We start from the raw sequence: 5,159 nt of genomic DNA on the forward strand, positions 1-5,159 counted from the left end.
AGCTCCAGTCAACACCCCATACACACACACATGCAAACACACGCACACACTCACAAACACACACCAGTAAGGACTGTAGGGTGATACCTGACGAACAGCAGAATCAGAGGAGGTAAAGAGACGAAGTAAATGCGGTTGGATGAATTCCCTACACCACTCCTCCAATTTCATAGGTATCATCTCACATATATCTGAGGACATCCTGAGGAAGTACATGCTAGAATAATCTCCATTGTGCAGGAAAGACACAGACCACCCTTGAGACACACAATCGCTTATCTGGGGTCAGATACGGAAGAATGAGGAGTTGTATCTGAACCCAGACATGTCTCAAAGCCGGGAACATGGCTGCACCCAGACCTTCGCAGGGGGCTGTGGAGAGGGGTACATTGGTATAACTGTGTACACATGTGACACTTCATGGAGGAAGGGGATGAGCAGTCAGCAAACCAGAGCACTATTTCATAGGTGTTATCACAGGAGGGGACTCAGAGGATCCTAGGCAGTGAAGTCACTTCCTTGATCAGAGACCATAACAGAACATGGAACCCCTGTAACCAGGCAACCATGTTCTAGTAAGGTCCAATACCAGGCTCATCTAGTCACAGACAGTGACAGAGATGTTCTCTTGTTGTTACTCGACTTACAGGGGCGCTGGTTTCCAGAAACCCCAGTGTGCAGGATTATTCGGACATTGGAAGTTTCCTTAACCCACGCTCACGATGCCTCAGGCTCTTTTTCAGGAGGTACATAGAGCAGCCTAGAGCAGACCAGTTCAAGTCAGGCCACTGCTCTAAGCCATCCTGGGCAGCCCCAACCCCTCCTGTTCATTTGCAGGGAAAGCAGGACATGTGGGGAGGTCTTGTTCTGGACTGGAAGAGGTTGGATGGCAGTGGACAACCTGGTGGTTCCATCATGGCCACCATGATGGGAAGGAGGGAAAAGAGATCCCTGTGGTGCCTCTAACCTGTTCCAGAGTTAATCAAAGGCCCTGAAGATGTGTTGCTTTTTCCTTTTTGGTGGAGGTCTGTGCACACTGTGGTGTTGTATGTCTGGAATGGAGTCACAAGTGTCTGAGGACAAGTAAAGGCTGTCAGACAGGGCTCTAAGGCCTCCTGCCTGGCTGCTGGGCATTGTCTTTATAGAGACACACTGCAGCGATGGGGCAGGAGCTGAATAATGAGATCCCCTGCTCTACTTCTCTGAAGGACAGAAGGAAGCCCTGTGCTGCCAACAGGATGAAGTTCTGGCTCAGGGTGAGTGCAGGGACCAGGGAGACCCAAAACCCAGGGCCCAGAGGCAGCGAAAGGATCCCAGGGCACAGAAGCCACACTGCTACTCCCCTGGACTCCCTCATAGACTCCTGTCCCCAGATGAACCTGGAACCCGATCTCCTCCCCAAACATGTTCTCATGGCCCAGCCCTTGCCATGGCCAGATAAAAAGTCACTCTCCACATGTCTGTAGGAATATCAGAAAAGAGACCTGAAACCATTTAACGTCCCCTTCTGTCTAGAGCATGTGTGCACTATTGTACATATTTTCCCACCTCCTCTTTCCAAGAGTTCCTGTTGGCCTGGGCATCCTTCCATACCTTCTCCACATCTGGCACATGATCATGATGAACAGGGATATTTTCCCAAAGGGACTTGCAGTTCATGATATTATGTTGTTGCCCTTCAGTTTGGTTGCCAAGGAAAACATCCCTGGAGCCCCTCCAGATCAGGAACAGGGGCCTTACTGCCTAGACAACATTCCAGAAGGGATACTGGTTACCACACCCATTCAGCCCTTCACAGTTGTGGTGATTTCACATGATTCTCTTCTTTTGCCATGTCACAGTGCTGCACTGAGCATCCTACATGTCCTATTATCCTGATTCCAACCCCATCCCAGGAAATGCCTCTGTTTTCTGATCTCTAGAATGGAGTGTGTTGTTGGTAATCACAGGGACGATACTGTTAATGCGGGGAGGTGCTGTCCATACTCCTCTAACAATCTGACCTCAGATCCTAATGTGTTCAGTCATTCCCCACCTCAAATTCTCATGTGAATGCCAAGATCCTTTTTCCTACTGTGGGCACCCAGGTCTCACTCTTGCCACAAGTCACTCGGGGCTGGAGGTTTTGGTCTGCATTCTGGACCCCAACCCTCCTGATGTCCATGGTGCTGTGTCTGACTTTGTGTCCCTCCTCTGTTCTACCTCAGGGTAAAAAGGCCGCACCCGTGAATGAGAATGAGAACTGTGTGGAGTAGACCATCGAAGGAGGCTGGATGCTATTGGAACAGTGAGTGGAGCACCTGGTGCCTGCCTTCCTGGGGAGAGACCACACCTACCTCTGCACATTCTTGGGCACGTACAGAGCTTTTGCTACCACCCAACAGGTCCTGGAACTATTGTTTATGAGGTGAGCACCCTGCCCTCTGCAGCCCAGTTTGATTCAGCCCCTTAAGGCTTTGAGTCTAGGGAAATTCACCAAACCTTCCTGAGTCTCAGTTTGTTTCTCTGATCAGGGTAGAATAATTACAGGGACACAATGGGCCCCTGCATGGAAAGTGACCCTGGCCCTGTGGAAAGGTCTGCTGGCAGGGCTGTGTCTTCCCTGGGATATCATTGTCCTCTACCCCATAATGAGGTTTTTGCCTCATCACTCAATTTCACCAGATCTTGAGTTGGGCTATTTTCCCATTTGAAAATGAGATGTGAGGCTCCATGTGGGGGTATGAATCCTGGGGCAAACCAGAGCAAAATACTGGGGAATAAGCATGAGGCCCAGGCCCACTCCAATATGTGTGATGGGGTGGAATGGGGCCCTAAAAATCATCAAACATACAGGAAGCCCCACTACATGCAGGCACTTCTGTAGGAGCTGACTGGGATCCAATGCACAGAGCAGACAGCACCCTCCCCTCCAGAGCTCCATTCTAGTCAGCAGTCAGTGACCCTGGATACGACAAGAGGTAATATCCACAGGACAGCTTATATGATGCCCTTCTGGCCTCCTCCAGATATGGCTGCTTCCTTCCTGACACTGAGGAGGATGGCGGACCCTGGAAGCAGGAGAAAATGTGAGTAGGCTGAGGTCATGCTAGAAGGCCTTCCTTCTCCAAGAGGGCAGTGCCGGGACTGTGGGGGGAGGGGCTGCAGGACCCAGCATCCCACACATCTGAGAGTCCTGTGAGAGGGCAAATGTCTGAGGGCTTCTGTTTGGAAGCAAGGAAAGGGGTCCTGTCCTGTAGGTTAGAGGATAGGCTGTGGGCACAGTGAAATAGAAAAGGGCACCAGAGGACAGAGTCAGCCCCTTAGAGAGTCCAACCCTATCCCTTCCCACTCCCATCCCTGCCTCCACCCCCACCAGGGGACCCAGATTAAAGGTTTTGGGGAGCAGCACGCTCACCACCTTATGGAACTTCAACAGTGCGTGCTTAGCAAGTGTTCAGGAGACCCAGTGAGGGTTCAAGGACCAGATATCTCCCACCCTGTGGGAGACCAGTGTCAGTGGGAGGACACCCACATGTGCACTGAGTGAATGAGGCAGCATAGAGGCACAGGTCGTCACGTTTAAGGTATGAGGAGGGTCCCAGCAAGCCCAGGTAAGAGACAGAGTCCCTTTGTCCCATATTTGTTCAGATTTTCATGGAGCACTAGTGTGTGCAGTGAAGGCACTGACTCATCCTGACACCACCCCGCCACTCACGCACGGAGTTCAGTTCAAGTGGGAGGTAGGCAGGTCGACACACCAAGGAGTATGTCTGGCTTCCCCAAGAAGGACAGACTTGGCCACATCATTGGTTAATGGGTCCCAGTCAAAAAGACTTTGGCCAGCCCCTCTTCAGTGACTAAACTATCTCAAGCAGGACTCCGAAATCACAGGTGGACAAGGTGTAGGAACAGCCTCTGGACAGCCAGGAGCAGGAGGCATAGAGGCCAGGTCCAACAGGGATGTCCTGAACATCAGTGCGGGAGGAGCACCCCGTCCTGATTCTTCTGGCTACTTTTGTATCGCCAGGGCTATCTCCTCCATTTTGGGCACCTGGATGGACTACTACCCTGAGGAATTTTTCCAGCCCCAGAATTCCTCAGCCTGAAAATGCTGCTGGCATACGTGGGGCTGAACATGCAAGGCTCAGAGCTGGAGCGCCGTGCCCACTTTCTCTTCTCATTGTGGAGATACCTTGAGCCCAATGAGCCAGAGTCTGTGGGTGAGGAGGACTCTGTGTGGGAGATGTGGGCATGAGGAGGGGACAGGGTATGCCACACAGTGCATGTTTCCTGAGACTGCGGTTGGGCTAGGAGGAGTGCATAGTCTCATATCACTGTTCCATTAGCCTGCCATCTGGGGAGAATTCTTCCTGGTGGGTTCTTTGACTCAGATGACAATGTCTGCGGGAGAGGTTTCCTTTATTTGGAAGGGCCATGGAATGGCAATCATGGTGATGACAGTTTCTATTCTTGAAGCTATGGCACCAGCTCCAGAGCAAGATCCAGATGTCCCTCAGGAGCTAGCCCCCGCTATCTCTGTGGTGCCAACTGCAGCTTCACAGCCCAGGCTGCCTGAAGCCACCACTCATTCTGGAGCTCAGCAGTTAGAGGAAGCGGTGACCCTCCCTTCAGCGTCCCCACCAGTGGAAGTGGTAGTCCTAGCTCTGATTCACTGTCAGGAGCTGGAAGAGCCACCTGCCCCTTTGGTGGACCCACAACCTGAGCAGCCTCCAGCCCCAGCTGGCGAGGTCATGGACGGGCTGGAGCAACCACCTGCTGCAGCTGGGCAACCAGCCTCAGCTCCAGAGCAGCGGCTCATGTTGGCTGCAACCCCAAAGGATGACTGCCCTTCTGCTGTCATTGTGTTCTTTGTAATTTTTGTGGTTTGTATAGAGATATTTAATGGCCTTAGATATTTTCTTTGTAAATAAAACATAACTTCAGATAAAACTTTACTCTGATCTTTTTAAATTATACATTGACGTGACATTACGTACATTCACAGAATTATACAACCATGACCATTATGTACTCCTAGAACATTTCCATCACAGACACATGTATACTACCCATCAGCCATGGCTCAACCCTCACCCCGGTCTCTGCAACCACTGGCCTCAGTTTCTGCTGCTTTAGCTCCTCTGGGGTTTTCAGGTGTGTGCAATCACACAACATGG

At 51.3% G+C, this 5,159-nt stretch overlaps 1 long non-coding RNA gene across 2 annotated transcripts; it reads left to right on the forward strand.

The window, feature by feature from the left end:
* Positions 1 to 750: 750 nt before the first annotated feature.
* LOC132680217 (uncharacterized) lies at positions 751 to 4,884 on the forward strand. 2 transcript variants are annotated; one of them, XR_009610582.2, is made up of 4 exons: positions 751 to 1,256; positions 2,208 to 2,407; positions 3,009 to 3,068; positions 4,459 to 4,884. It is a non-coding gene; the product is annotated as an uncharacterized LOC132680217 (long non-coding RNA). The 2 variants fall into 2 exon arrangements; XR_009610583.2 differs by having other exon boundaries at positions 1,167 to 1,256; positions 4,010 to 4,884.
* The last annotated feature ends 275 nt before the right edge of the window (positions 4,885 to 5,159 follow it).

Source organism: Panthera onca, chromosome A1 (genome assembly GCF_046562875.1).
Source record: "Panthera onca isolate mPanOnc1 chromosome A1, mPanOnc1 haplotype 2, whole genome shotgun sequence".
Taxonomy (NCBI): domain Eukaryota; kingdom Metazoa; phylum Chordata; class Mammalia; order Carnivora; family Felidae; genus Panthera; species Panthera onca.